This window comes from Macaca nemestrina, chromosome 5, assembly GCF_043159975.1.
Source record: "Macaca nemestrina isolate mMacNem1 chromosome 5, mMacNem.hap1, whole genome shotgun sequence".
NCBI lineage: Eukaryota > Metazoa > Chordata > Mammalia > Primates > Cercopithecidae > Macaca > Macaca nemestrina.
Window position 1 is genome coordinate 71227629 of NC_092129.1, and position 15463 is coordinate 71243091.

Sequence of the window (15463 nt, forward strand, 5' to 3'; positions counted from 1 at the left end):
TTTCCCCATTGCCTAGCTTGCCGTAATGATTCTGTAATGCCATCATGCAGCAATTATGAGAGACTAGGTCATCCAAAGAGAAGACCCTATCAACGTAGGTTGTAAAATCTAACCCCTAAGGAAGTGCAGTCTTTGATTTGATTTCCCTAGTAACCTTGCAGATATGTTTAACCACGCCATATCCCATGCTTTTTGGGGGCTGAACAAATGAGGGACTTACTGATAATTTACTTTTGATCACATTAAGGTGTTCTCACCTTGAAACCTGATACATTGAAATGGCCATTGATTTGGGCCATTGGCTTAGAGTACTCCTTCCCCTGCATGACACTGATTACAAATCCTTTCCTATTCATACTTTCCAATTATGAGATGGACCGTGGGTACTGGGAATGATCACTAACACCATAGTAATGTCTAAAATTCACAGGCAGATCTGCTTCGGGAAGCTAGTTATGCGAAAGGCAAATAGAGTCATACAGTAGCTCAAAAGGCAACCATAATTCTGTTTGGTGCAGGTCTTGGGAGCGTGATCTAGATGACTCTGCACCATTCCCAGGTTAATCCCCTGAAAAGTTACTCTCAACTGGAGCAAATGAATTGTGGTCCCAAATATCCATCTTTTCAGTAGCGTTATTATGCTCTGTTTCCAACTGCATTTCCTTTCCAATTGAATTAAAGTGTGGCCTCGTTTTTAGTCATTTCAAATTGTTTTCTAAGTAATTGCTGCCTCTATTATGGCACTTCAATTTTGCACTGTCTTTTGAGATTCAAGAAAAATTTCTATTCTTTTTTTGCATCCAATTGTGCCTGAACTTTTAAAATATGTAAATGCTGCCATGTTCCAAACCCATCGTCAGTGTGTGTGTTTAGAGCTGTGCACCCTAGAAACAACATATTGTCCCATGAGCAGGTGCCTGAGACACAGACCCCTTTGCATTCACAGAGAGGTCATTGGTTATAGAGACTTGAATTAATAAGTGACATTATGCCAGTTTCTGTTCTCTCACAGGTGATAAACAATGCTTTTTGTGCACTTCATACTCTTCAGTGTAGAGCTCTTGTTTTATGGGAAAAGGCTCAAATGCCAAATTGTGTTTGATGGATTAATATGCCCTTTTGCTGATGCATACTATTACTGACGTGACTCGGTTTTGTCGCAGCTTTGCTTTGTTTAATGAAACACACTTGTAAACCTCTTTTGCACTTTGAAAAAGAATCCAGCGGGATGCTCGAGCACCTGTAAACAATTTTCTCAACCTATTTGATGTTCAAATAAAGAATTAAACTAAAGACAACAAGTTTGTTTTTTGTAAGCTCCTCTTCTTGCTAGCAGTTTGCCACTGATCATCTAAAATCAAGGTGGTTAAACAATCTGTAACACACAGCGAGTCTGAATGCTAAGGCCTCTCCTCACCTCACTCCCTCTGCCCAACACCCTCAGGTGTATCAGGAAGTGTGTGGACACTGTGGTCAGGCAGACCTGGCCTCAATTCTTGGCTTCACCTTTACAAATTTTATGATCATTGGCAATTGATTTTTCAGAGTTTCGACTTCCTTATCAACAATATGATGATAAATAATGACGCCTGGCCAGGCGCGGTGGCTCAAGCCTGTAATCCCAGCACTTTGGGAGGCCGAGATGGGCGGATCACGAGGTCAGGAGATCGAGACCATCCTGACTAACATGGTGAAACCCCGTCTCTACTAAAAAAATACAAAAAACTATTGTGAATAGTGCCGCAATAAACATACGTGTGCATGTGTCTTTATAGCAGCATGATTTGTAATCCCTTGGGTATATACCCAGTAATGGGATGGCTGGGTCATATGGTACATCTAGTTCTAGATCCTTGAGGAATCGCCATACTGTTTTCCATAATGGTTGAACTAGTTTACAATCCCACCAACAGTGTAAAAGTGTTCCTATTTCTCCACATCCTCTCCAGCACCTGTTGTTTCCTGACTTTTTAATGATTGCCATTCTAACTGGTGTGAGATGGTATCTCATTGTGGTTTTGATTTGCATTTCTCCGATGGCCAGTGATGATGAGCATTTTTTCATGTGTCTGTTGGCTGTATGAATGTCTTCTTTTGAGAAATTATTGTGGCACTATTCACAATAGCAAAGACTTGGAATCAACCCAAATGTCCATCAGTGGCAGACTGGATTAAGAAAATGTGGCACATATACACCATGGAATACTATGCAGCCATAAAAAAGGATGAGTTTGTGTCCTTTGTAGGGACATGGATGCAGCTGGAAACCATCATTCTTAGCAAACTATCACAAGAACAGAAAACCAAACACCGCATGTTTTCACTCATAGGTGGGAACTGAACAATGAGATCACTTGGACTTGGGAAGGGGAACATCACACACCGGGGCCTATCATGGGGAGGGGGGAGGGGGGAAGGATTGCATTGGGAGTTATACCTGATGTAAATGATGAGTTGATGGGTGCTGACGAGTTGATGGGTGCAGCACACCAACATGACACAAGTATACATATGTAACAAACATGCACGTTATGCACATGTACCCTAGAACTTAAAGTATAATAATAAAAAAAAATAAAATTAAAAAAAAAAAAGAAGTAAAAAAAAAAAAATACAAAAAACTAGCCGGGCGAGGTGGCGGGCGCCTGTAGTGCCAGCCACTCGGGAGGCTGAGGCAGGAGAATGGCGTAAACCCAGGAGGCGGAGCTTGCAGTGAGCTGAGATCTGGTCACTGCACTCCAGCCTGGGCGACAGAGGGAGACTCCATCTCAAAATAATAATAATAATGACGCCTAATTCATAGGATGGTGGTGAGGACTAACTGAGATGCTCATTAAACATAGTTGCTATTTTCTAATGCCTGGCCCCACTCCTTCCCTGTGAGGGAGAATAAGGACGCCTGAGAGTGGTTATTTATGAATGAATGAGTGAATGGAAGAATGAGTGATCTGAAACTATATAGTTAGCTTAAAAACCTCTCCCTCATCCTGAAGGTAAAGCAGGAACAATTGGTCCACCCCCACCCCAGGTTTCCATTTCAGGACTCTCTTCCCTTTTAGAGCTACCTGCATGCTTCCTTTATCCATTTTCTCTGATTTAACTGATGAATTGGGAGGGGCTGGGTATAGGACTTACTGAGAGGCAACATAATATTCACACAGGCGCTGCAGCTAGATTACTGTTTGAATCCTCATTTTTTTTTTGTTTTTTGGCATCACCTTGGGCAAGTTAATTTCCCTGGGCCTCAGTTTCTTCACTTGTAAAGAGAGATGACATGCATCTGCCTGGAAGGGTTCTTATGAAGACCACATGGTTCGCTCACGGAGAGTATGGAAGGACCGTGGCTGACACTGCTTCGCCCTTTCCAGAGTTTTCCAAAACTGCACGGAGGACTCATTTCTTTATTAGGGTGGGCTGAGGGTCTTCACATTGTTTGAGTCACGTGGATTCCGGGAAGCTAATTCATTTTCTTGTCCAAGCATTCCCTTGGCAAGTTCTTCAATCCTCGTGTTCTTTGGTTTCCTCATTTCTAAAATAGAAACAAGAATAGCACATACCCCATAGCGGTACTGTGAAGATTACAAGAGTGGACATGTGAAGTGCCCAGGATAGTACCGCACATAGTCAGCACTCAGTCCATGTTAGCTATTTTTATCGCAATTACTGTTGCCCTGTCTGAGCATCTACATTTAATAGAATGATGGATATGGTTAGATTTACATTTTCCACCTTATTATCATTTTGTACATGCCTCCTGTCTTTGTTCCTCTGTTCTTCTTACTGCCTTTCATTGTTCTAGTGATATTATGGTACAATAAGAAATATACATTTGGTCTCTGGCCCCAGTTTCTGAGACAATTTCTAAAACTCTTATAGACAGGGGTGCTAGGAGTCTCTTTTGTTCTAATATTTGGTCTTTGACCCTGGTGTCTAACACAGAGCTCCCAAATCCCTTGGAATTTCCTGGGCAATAGAAGCTTCTTTTGTTCTAATGAGGCAGCTCCTGGTGGGCTCCTGGATAACGTCAGGATGGGGAATCAGCCATGGGATTAAAGGGATGGGACTTTCAGCTCTACCCTTTGACCTCTGGAGAGGCTCTTGAGAGGCTCTGGAGAGGGGCTGATGGTTGAATAGATCATCAGTGGTCACTGATGTAATTAGTCATGTCTATGTAATGAAGCCTCCATAAAAAACCCAAGAGGACAGTGTTGAGAGAGCTTCTAGATTGGTGAACACTTGCAGGTGTCTGGAAGACGCACACCTGGATAGGACACGGAGGCTCTTCGCACCTTCCCCTATACCTGGCTCTCTTCATCTTTTCATTTGTCTATCTTTATCTTTTTCATTATCCTTGATAATAAACAGATAAATATAAGTGTTTCCCTAAATTCTATGAGCCACCCTAGCAAATGAATCAAGCCCAAGGAGGGGTTTGTGCAAACTCCAATTTATAACTGGCTGGTCAGAGATATAGGTGACAACTTACTACTTTGCAATTGGTGTCTGAGATGGGGGGCAGTCTTGTGGGACTGAGCCCTTAACTTGTGGGATCTAAGAGAAAACCTTTAACCTTTTCCCCCTAAATTGTTAAATAAATATTTTTAGGGTGTCATTTTAATTCTTTTTTTTTTTTTTTTTTTTTTTGACATGGAGTTTTGTTCTGTCACCCAGACTGGAGTGCAGTGGCACCATCTTGGCTCACTGCAACCTCTGCCTCCTGGGTTCAAGCGATTCTCCTGCCTCAGCCTCCTGAGTAGCTGAGATTACAGGCGAGTGTCACCACACCTGGCTAATTTTTATATTTTTAGTAGAGACAGTGTTTCACCATGTTGGAAAGGCTGGTCTTGAACTCCTGACCTCAAGTGATCCACCCACCTCAGCCTCCCAAAGTGCTCGGATTACAGGTGTGAGCCACTGTGCCCAGACAATTTAATTATTTTTTGAATTATTGTCTTAGTGATTGCTCAGTATGCATCTTAATCTATCACAGTATATTTCAAATTAATAGTAATTTAAATCTGATGACATAAAAATCTTTGCTCCAACATAGCTCCATTCTCTTATTACCATATATATTATATCTATATATGCTATAAACTCAACTATATTTATTGCCTTAAACTACTTTCTATCTTTAAAAAAAATTGCCAAGAAATCAGAAAAAATTTATTTTTTAGAAATACGAATCTGCATATTTGCCATTTCCAGTGTGCCTCATTTCTTCCTGTGGATTTGAGTTACTGTCTGGTGTCATTTTCTTTTAGCCTGAAGGGATTCATTTAGCATTTTTGTAAGGCAGGTCTACTAGTAATGAATTATCTTGATCTTTGTTTATCTGGTAATACATTAATTCTACCTTCATTTTTGAAGAGCAGTTTGTAGTTTTCCTGAATGTGGAATTCCTGGTTGATGGCCATTGATGTTTTTGTTTCTTTCAGCACTTTTGTTTTGTTTTTTTGAGACAGGATGTCATTCTGTCACCCAGGCTGGAGTGCAGTGGCGCAGTCTCAGTTCACTGCAGCCTCCATGTTCCGGGCTCAAGTGATCCTTCCACCTCAGCCTCCCGAGTAGCTGGAACTACAGGCATGTCCCACCAAACCCAGCTAATTTTGTTTGTTTCTTTAATTTATTGCAGAGATGAGGTCTCATTATGTTGCCCAAGCTGATCTTGAACTCCTGGGCTCAAGCAACGCTCCCGCCTTGGCCTCCCAAGGTGCTGAGATTACAAGCGTGAGCCACCATGACCTGCCCAGCCTTTGTATATGTCATCCCATTGCCTTCAAGCCTCCATTGCTTCCAATACAGAATCAGAGCCACCCGTGTTTTGATGCTTACCTGTATCTGACAAGTTACATTTTCTTTATTGCTTTTAAGATTTTATCTTTGAACAGTATGACTGTAATGTGTTTAGGTGTAGATCTTTTTGTATATATTCTACTTGGGAGTCACTGAACCTCTTGAATGTGTAAAGTGATGTTTTTCATCAAACTTGGGAAGTTTTCAGCCATTGTTTGTTCAAATACTTTTTCTTCCCCTCTATCTCTCCCCTCCCTTGCTGAGACTGTCTTTACATATATGTTGGTAGGTCTGATGTCATCCCACAAATTTCTGAGCATTTATTTATTTTCTTTTGCGTTTTTTCCTCTCTATTCTTCAAATTACATAATTTCTATTCATTCATCTTCAAGGGGACTGGTTTTTTTCTTCTGCCTTCTTGAATCTGAGGTTGAGCTCTTCTAGTGAATTTTCATTTCCATTATTGTACATTTCCACTACAGAATAAAAATTGAGTTTTTAAAACTTATTTCTGTCTCTTGAGAATTCCCACTTGTTGATGCATTGTTGTCATACTTGAATTCTTTAAACATGGTTTCCATTAGATATTTAAGCATATTTATAATAGCTACATGAAGTCTTTGCTAAATCCAGCATCTGGGAAACACATAGTTTCTTTTGACCTCTGCTATTCCTGAGTAGAAGTCACATTTCCCTGTTTCTTTACATATGATCTAATTTTTATTGAAAACTGAACATTTTAGATACTCTATGGTAGCAACTCTGGATTCTTATTCTTCCCTGCTTGTTGCTGCTGCTGGATTTTGTTGTTTTTATTCATTTTTTAAATAACTCACCTGAGTTAAATATATGAGACTTGCCTCTACTTGTGTTTGGCCTCTGATGTTTCTGCTAGGTTCTTAAATTATTATTCCTGTTTTTATTTTTAACCCTGACTTTCTCAGAGTTGCCCCTATGTCCACAGCTGAGCGTGCATCCAATGACTAGGCTCAAACACCCTAATCCAGCAAGGCCTCTATCCTCCACCAATGGATCTGTACGTGGCTGGAGAATGTATTCAATTTTCAGGCTGTTTTCAAGTCTGACTCAATTTTTTGCTGGGCCCCTTTGCATCTCCTCTGCACATGCATGCAGCCCTCACAGTCAGACAGGACTCGGGGGCTAGCTAGCCTGGGCACGCTCTGATCTCCCCTAGGCATGTTTGCAGCCTAAGCCAGGAATATGCTTGCCACAACCACAACCTCAAGCTAGTGAAGACATTGGCCCTGCACACTCATCCACCAAATCAAGTGAGCTCTGCTGTGATTGCAGCAACAAAGCTGTCAGTCCTTCTACCTGCCTTGTTCTGGTGCTGACCAAACAGGGGAAAGGTAAGGGTGGGAGCACCCCCAGGCAACAATACCACAAATCTGCACTGTACTTACGCAAATTTCAGCAATTTTTCAATATAAACATTTCTCAGATTGTTATACATCTTTGGTCAACTTGCAGAGTGTTGAAATACTTGTTTTTGTCAATTTTGTTCAACCTTATAGTTTCTTTTTGGAGTGAGGATTTACCAATACTCTCAGTCATAGCTAGGGGTCTCACCTCTCCACATACCCTGTCCATCCTTTATTTCTCTTGTCAGAACACCAAGGAGCAGACTTGTCTACATATGCCATGTGTTATTTCTGGGGATCAGCAAGGTTTTGAGAGAATACTGAGCAATCTATGGAGCTTTTGAATGTGCCCATTGGAGTGTGTCAATGTAGGAATGTCTGACTGGGGCTTGATTACATACTAGGTAAAGAGCACATTCTCCAATGTTAGATATTCTTAAGCCATTGGGGACATTTAAATGCAGACTTACCATGTTTAGATTTGCTTCTCCAAAAATACAGAATGTATGTCCTATTTGCCCATTCTCACACTGCTACAAAGAAATACCTGAGACCGGGTAATTTATAAAGAAAAGAGGTAAAATTGGCTCACAGTTCTGCAGGCCGTACAGGAAGCATGGCAACATCTGCTCGGCTTCTGGGGAGGCCTCAGGAAACTTTCAATCATGGCAGAAGATGAAGGGGAAGCAGGCACTTCCTACTTTGCCGGAAGGAGAAGGCAGAGAGAGGTGGGGAGGTGCTACACACTTTTCAACAACCAGATCTCACAATAACTCACTTACCATCACAAGGACAGCACCAGAAGGTATGGTGCTAACCCATTCAGGAGAACTCCATCCCCATGATCCAATCACCTCCCACCAGGCCCAACCTCTAACACTAGGGATTCTAGGGATTACGATTTGACAGGAGATTTGATGAGGACACAGATCCAAACCACATCATATGCCTTAAAGAAGTAAATTTTCATAGTTTTCATTATTTGGACTATGTGCATTAAGAAGCTAGTTTTAAGTTCACATTCATGGTGGCTTACAATTGCAGTATTTGGGGCTGGGTGCAGTGGCTCATGCCTGTAATCCCAGCACTTTGGGAGGCCGAGGCAGGTGGATCACCTGAGGTCGGGAGTTCGAGACCAGTCTGGGCAACATGGAGAAACCCCGTCTCTACTAAAAAAAAAATATATGTACATACAAAATTAGCTGGGCATCGTGGCACATGCCTGTAATCCCAGCTTCTCGGGAGGCTGAGTCAGGAGAATCACTTGAACCCACGAGGCAGAGGTTGCCGTGAGCCGAGATCGCACCATTGCACTCCAGCCTGGGCAACAAGAGCAAAACTCTGTCCAAAAAAAAAAAAAAAAAAATTGCAATATTTGTCAATACCACCAAAAGAGCAGAGCTGAGACCAGAGAAAAGGTCTTCATTCAAGACAGAGATACACTTTCTAACAGAACTGCCTATAGATAACCTGGGGCGCCAGCTGAAGGGAAGGGTGGGGAGAATTTCCTGCAACAAGAAACACCTCTGAATGGATCCATAACCATGAAGCTACAATGTTGTTGAAAAGCTTCCCTCAGCACATGGAATGATCTTTGATTTTTCTTTCTACTCTGAGACAGCATACACACCCACATTCATACACACAAAAGCTACGTACCAGTTTTACACCACTTTTTCAGGTAATCCTCACAGCTACCATATAAGGATAAATTATTATATTTTACAGATGAAGAAACTGAGGCCTAAGACAGTTAAGCAACTTTCAAAGGTCAGAAATCTTGTGAATGGCAGACATGAAATTAGTCTTCCTGACTTTAAACATCAGTAAGAGTGGTACTTCTTAGACCAGGGTTGAGCTTCCTAGGAATTACTGAGAGTTGCTGAGTACATACGAAATTTTACTCAAGGACTAGAGTGAATGTTAGTTTTGCATGTAATGCCTATCAATGGTAGACTGGATAAAGAAAATGTGGTATATATATATATCATGGGATACTATGCCACCATAAAAAAGAATGAGACCACGTTCTCCGCAGGAACATGGATGGAGCTGGAGGCCATTATCGTTAGCAAACTAACGCAGGAACAGAAAACCAAATATTGCATGTTCTCACTTGTAAGTGGGAGCTAAATGATGAGAACATAGGGACACATAGAGGGGAACAACACGCACTGGGGCCTATTGGGGGGTGCAGGGTGGAAGGAGGGAGACAAACAGGAAACATAACGAATGGGTTAATAGCTGTGTGACAAAATAATCTGTACGCCAAACCCCCATGACACACGTTTACCTACATAACAAACCTGCACATGTACTCTTGAAGCCAAAATAAATTTTTTTTTGAAAAAAAAATCGCATTTAAACAAGCTTTCACATTTTCTGAGGAGAAATAAAAACTCATATGAACTTTTAACGCAAAAGGAGTATTTCATCAAAGAAATATGACACGTTCGACAGGATGCTGAAAGCTATGCCACTCAAGTCCTGGAGAAATGTGTCCCGTCTATCTATTTGGTGGGCAGCCGTCGGGTAGGGAAGCTTGAGGAGCACTTCCACCATCTTCCTGGCACCTAGTGGTGCCAGTGCTCTTGGTTTCTGAGGTCATACCAGGCTCCCTTCCTGCCTCTGCTTCCTGCTGAGGAGTGATTTTCCTCTGTACCTTGGCACCAGGAGGAGCTCTATTTCTAGCCGATGACCTGAGACCTTGAAGCCTACAGCGGTGGCATCCTCACTAGCAGCAGGGCCTGTTTCAGCTTCTGACAGTCTCTGGGGCAGGCTCACCTGCCCCCCACCATTGCCACAAGACCATCTCATGGTCCAGGAAGGGACCACAGCCCACCGTAAAGGCACTTGGCATCTATGTAGAGCTGACAAACTAGGAACGGTCATCCTCACTAAATGAACGTGAAAAAAGATAAAACTGGAGCAAGGAAGCCTTTGGGCAAATATTTAAAACAGTGATTTCGAAAGTGAGTGGGCTGACCTCAGTGGCCAGGCCAGGCTGGGTGCCCGGGACGTACTCCAAAGTGGCAGACGCTAGGCCCTTTGCCAAGAGCCAGTCGCCCCAAGCGTTGCAGGACAGACAGCCCTCGGAGCGACTTCCCAGACTGAGTGCGCTGCTAGGCCTTTCTGCAGACCTGCAACCTGCCATCAGCTGCCTTTTCATTGAGAAATCAGCCATTGTGGGAAAGGCCAGTGAAAGGTTTGTGAGCCGGTTAAGATTTTTATAAGCCGATTAACTTCTCAAGTTCACCCCAGACTCAGTGGAGTTTAAGTTGTAAAGATTCCTGAGTATTTCCACATTTCCAACCAGAAAGAACATGTTTCAATACTCAGGGCCCCAGACCACAGGCTGGAAGGGAGGGGAGAAGGGCGGAGAGAGGGTGCAGGCAGCAGCAGGAACCGTGTTGCTGTCTCTGGTAGCTGCTTTACATGTGGTCTCAGTGCCTCGAGGACGCCAGACGCAGACCAGTTTTGGGGCTCAACCCCAGCAAGGGAAGCATTTCCTTCCAATTGGAAGGAAGGGCTGACGGTGCCAAAATTGGAGCTGCCAGATGGTTCCCTAAGAATGGATTACAAACTAGAGTAAACACTCCATCAATTCATCTTTGAATTTATTACTAAATATTTTTAAACACCCTTTAACAATCCCTACAATCTAATCCATTCCGAATGCTAAAGAAACGTGTATAAAGAAAAACATTAAGTGGGTTTATAAAAAGGCTGGAGGTTTGGATGGAAAAGCTTATTTTAATTACTTGGCAACGTTGGTACCCACTGGTTTTAGCCCAGCATCACAAGAACCTGGGTCCAGGCAGCAGAAAGACCTGAACCCAAAAAGGACCGAACTCAAAGTGGCTCCAGGCTTCTGTCTATGGAAAAAGCAGCTAAACTGTGATCTAGGTTTAAAAAACAATGGAAAGGCAGCGTCAGAGAGCTTGAAACAATATGGAGATTTTTTTTCATCTATTTTCTGTGATTGCTTAGAAGCAGAAAGAAAAAATAGATGCCCTTTCAAATTTCCTGTGTCTCATTTCCAGTCAAGAGTCCCCGACTAGTGAGTTCCTCCTTTCCCCAGCAACTCTGTGACACTGGAGATTCAAGACCTCAGCAGCTACCATGGCTCTTTAGGCTTCTGGAGTACTACAAGGGCCACCAAAGGAAGAAAGGGCTTAACAATGCCCCCAGGATCCCATCAGGCCAATCAAAAGGATTGAAAACCCTGAATAAACAAGGTTTATCACCAGCCAAACCATGTCACCATCCTGGTACCACACTTCCCATTCCCACGGAGCTCTGGGAACCACATGTGCACTCTCCTTGCCGGAGGGACATACCCAGCCCCAGAAAGCAACATTGCAGAGGGGCCGGCTACTGGCAATCCTGATGTCAGCACCAGCAGCTGAGGGCACAGCCAGGCCTGCTGACTTGGCAGGCGCCCCAACCAGGAAACGAACAAGGGAACCTGGAAGCGGCCAAGGGATTTGCAGAACCTTCTAAGCCCACTGCAAAAGACCATGCCATTCCCATTCTGAAGACAAAAACGTGAAGGCCCTGTTCCCAAGATCCCCAACAGAATCCAAGAAAAAACAAAAAGGAAAAATCAAAACGAAAGAGAGAATTCCGCATGGATGGATGTCACGAACGTGTTTTCAGGGAAGAACCCCAAATGGCAGTCAGATGGAGGTGGGGTGAGTGCTGAGCTCACCCAGAGGGGATGCCCATTCTGAGAACTGTTTCAGGAGAAAGAAGCGCAAACGGCTGGGGCCGCTGCCTGTGCAGCCCTGCGTCAGTGCCGTGCGTCTTGGGCGGCTCTACCACAGGTCAGCAACCTTTTTCTGTACAGGGCCGAAGAGTAAGCATTTTAGGCGTTTCTGTTTGTTTGTCTCTCATTGCTTTACAATTCTTTGAAAATATAAAACCCATTCTTAGCTCAGGGGCCTATAAAACACGCAGGGACTATAGTGTACCTTTGTCAGGCACCGCTGAGCCACAGGTACCCTCCTGATGAAAGGAGTAAGAGTCCCTGACAGGTAGGCGATCCTCTGCGCGGCGAAGGGGGGCGGTGGGGCACCTGGAAAGGAAAAAGGGAGGGCCTGGGAAATGCACTCACCTGGGAGGGAGCATTTCCATTCCCACTGGCTGAGTTCTCAGTTACTGCGGGGCTGTCGAGAGTCCGAGACAGAGGTTGCCCTACAACATTGTGCTGAGAAGTAACGAACTGAGCTGTACACTGACACATGTGTGAAGAGGGAAGATCTCATGTTTTGTGTGTGTGTGTGTTTAACCATAATCAAAAACAAGTGTGTAAACAATTCCCAGTAACGAGTTCCAAAACCAAACTAGAGGAAAGAGGAAAATAGCGTTAACTGTCCCTCAGTCCTTGCCTTGCACTGTGTCAACACATCCCATACATTAATGTGTTAACATCATAACAACCCACACAGGAGGCACCATTATTAGCCCACTTTACAGAGGAAGAAACTGAGGAATAGAAAGTTTAAGTTGCTCAGGTTACACAGCTAGGAAGTGGCTGAGCTGGGGACTGAGCCAAGGTATTTTTGGCTCCAGAGTCTGTTATGGAAGGAGCCTCTCTAAAATTTGGACACAAGGGATTTTATAAATGTCCAGATCATTAGCTACCCTATCAGTTTTCCCACCGTGATCAGAAAACACCATAGGGAAGGTGGGGGAGGGAGGAACTGAGCCCCGTGCCCAAGCCAGGCTTGGGTGGGCAGAATCCTGTGCGAAGCTGTTGAACAGGAACAGATTTCAAGGCAGAAGGAAAGCAGGTTGACTCTCTGGCACCCACATCAGGAAAGAAAGGTACAAGTAGAGAAGCCGCCTCTGACTTTTGAGTCACTGTCCCTCCCCGCCCCATCATTTCTGAGGACCAGTCTGCATCTCAAGAACAGATGTCACCTGTGGGCAGGGTGACTTCCGGAGGCAGGTGGTAGTTTAGGAAGTTGGGGGATTTTTGTGAACAAATAGGTCTCATTTGGACATCTCTCCTAGGAAAGCTCATCTCCCAGGATTCATAAATCCCCCAGTCAGGGAGCCTCCTTACCTCAAATCGGGCCTTCGCTCTTATGCCACGAAACCAACCATGCATTTAAGAGGAACACCTAGAGCAAAGTCATCCATCAGAATTTGGTCACTTTTAATAAATGACTGGTTAACATTTATTTTGGGCATACCAAGAAAACTTTTTTCATTAAAAAGCAAGTCAGATGTTGTTTCCTCATATAAGAACTGAAGTACTTTTCTTTTGTCTTTTAAAATTATCATTCTTCTTATAGCAACTTGGATCTAAAAAACAAGTCATGCTCCTTGATGTAATTTAAATAAAAATGTTTAAAGTGCTTTCCCCCCGTCTGACTGCAGTCAAAATGTCAAGCCTTATATTTCACGTCTCTCCAAACTTTTACCTTGCCTTATGCCATTACTATATACACATGAGTTTTTCCCTACAAAATGGAATCGTATTATTCTATATCTTGTTTTTTTAAAAATGTAAGTATAGTGGGTATTTTCCCTAATCAATACACAGAGATTGATTTCATTTTGTAAAAATAGTTGCATCATACTGAATACTAGGTATGCACTATAATTAATGCAACAATCCTCCTGCTGATGAACATCTAGGTTGCTAGAAAATTATAACAACAGGGGGCCTCTCTGTCTTATCCCTGATTGGTTTTGGGACAATTATCTATTCATCTGGAGAATGACAAACTAGTTCCTTACTTCATACTAATGACCAAAATAATTCCAGATAGATTATAGACCTACTAGAAGAAAATGCAAGCAAACTTGTGCATAATCTTAAAATAAAAAAGGCCTTAACGTAGACTAACTAGAATCTACCAAGGATAAAGAACCTGCCAGGTTTGGTGACATAAAAATGAAAACTTTCTGTGTGACTGAAGGAACTATATGAAGTCAGGACACATCATATCCAGATTTAATTTTTCTAATATGCAAAGAGGTCACTGAAAACAATATTAAAATGTAAAAGAAAAATAGAGGATAAAAGAGACTTCACAGAACAGACCATACAAATGGAACAATTATTATACAAACTAGCCGTGGACATGCAAATTTGAAAAACAATGAGCTACTGTTGCTCTCAATTGGGCAATATTTTTAGAAAACTGATAGCATCTAGGCCAGCCCTTCTCAACGCTCTGCACCCGGGAATCGCCTGGGGAGCTTCAAGTAACTATTGATCCCCAGCTACCAATTTACTTGGTTTGGGGTATGGCCTGGGGTTCTACATTTTTAAAAGCTCCCTGAGAGAGTCTAATGTACAGAATTCGAACACTAGTAGTTTGGGAATAAGTCCCGTAATTTGGAAACCACCAGTGTACATTAAAGAAGGGTATGAGGCAAAGGACGTTTTCATCTCTGGTGTGGGTGGGAGTGTAAATCATCACAACTTTTTTAGAAAGCAAACTGGCAGAATTTAATACAATTTACTAAAAGTTAGAATGTACATACCTTTTGGTTCAGTAATTCCACTTTGAACAATACATCTTGCAGAAATAAAAGCAGCACTATCAAAAGATACACATGCATATACATGCAAGAGTGTCTACTACAGCCGTGATTCCTAACAAAGCCCTGGAAGAAAACAGTGGTTGAGAAAGAGATACTGAGACCTCCATTGCAGTGAGGATGATGGCATAGGTACCGATATGTCTGTGGGACATCGTTAAGTGAAAAATGCAAGTTACAGAATAGTAAGAATAGATCCAATTTTTAAAAATGTGTATGTTGTTTGAATAAGAAAATCAAAAGGCGTAGAAAGGTAACATAAAAGTGGGAAATATGTAGAGAGAGTAGATAGGAAACTTAAGTTTTCTCTGAAACACAAGAGAATCTTTCGTAATTGAAATAATTTTTTTAACAATTAGCCTTTAAAATAGACACATACACAGCGAGAAAGAAATGAGGCTTTTCCTAAGATGTATTAAAACTTATAATGAAGTAACAAATGTACTATACTACTATATTATTAGTTATAGTACATACTTATATATTTGTATTATTTATATCTATCTTATTTTGTTTTTATATTATACAAATATATACATCATTATAATAAATTATACTACATACTGCTATAATTAAAACAGCAATGGCCAGGTAGATCTAACCATTGACTAGAGTTCAGAATAAAAATCCAGATTCATCTGGAAACCAATTGTTCGGTGAAGACGATATATTATGAGCCAGTGGAGGAGGATGGGGAACCTTGCTGTTACTGCTTGCCATCATGG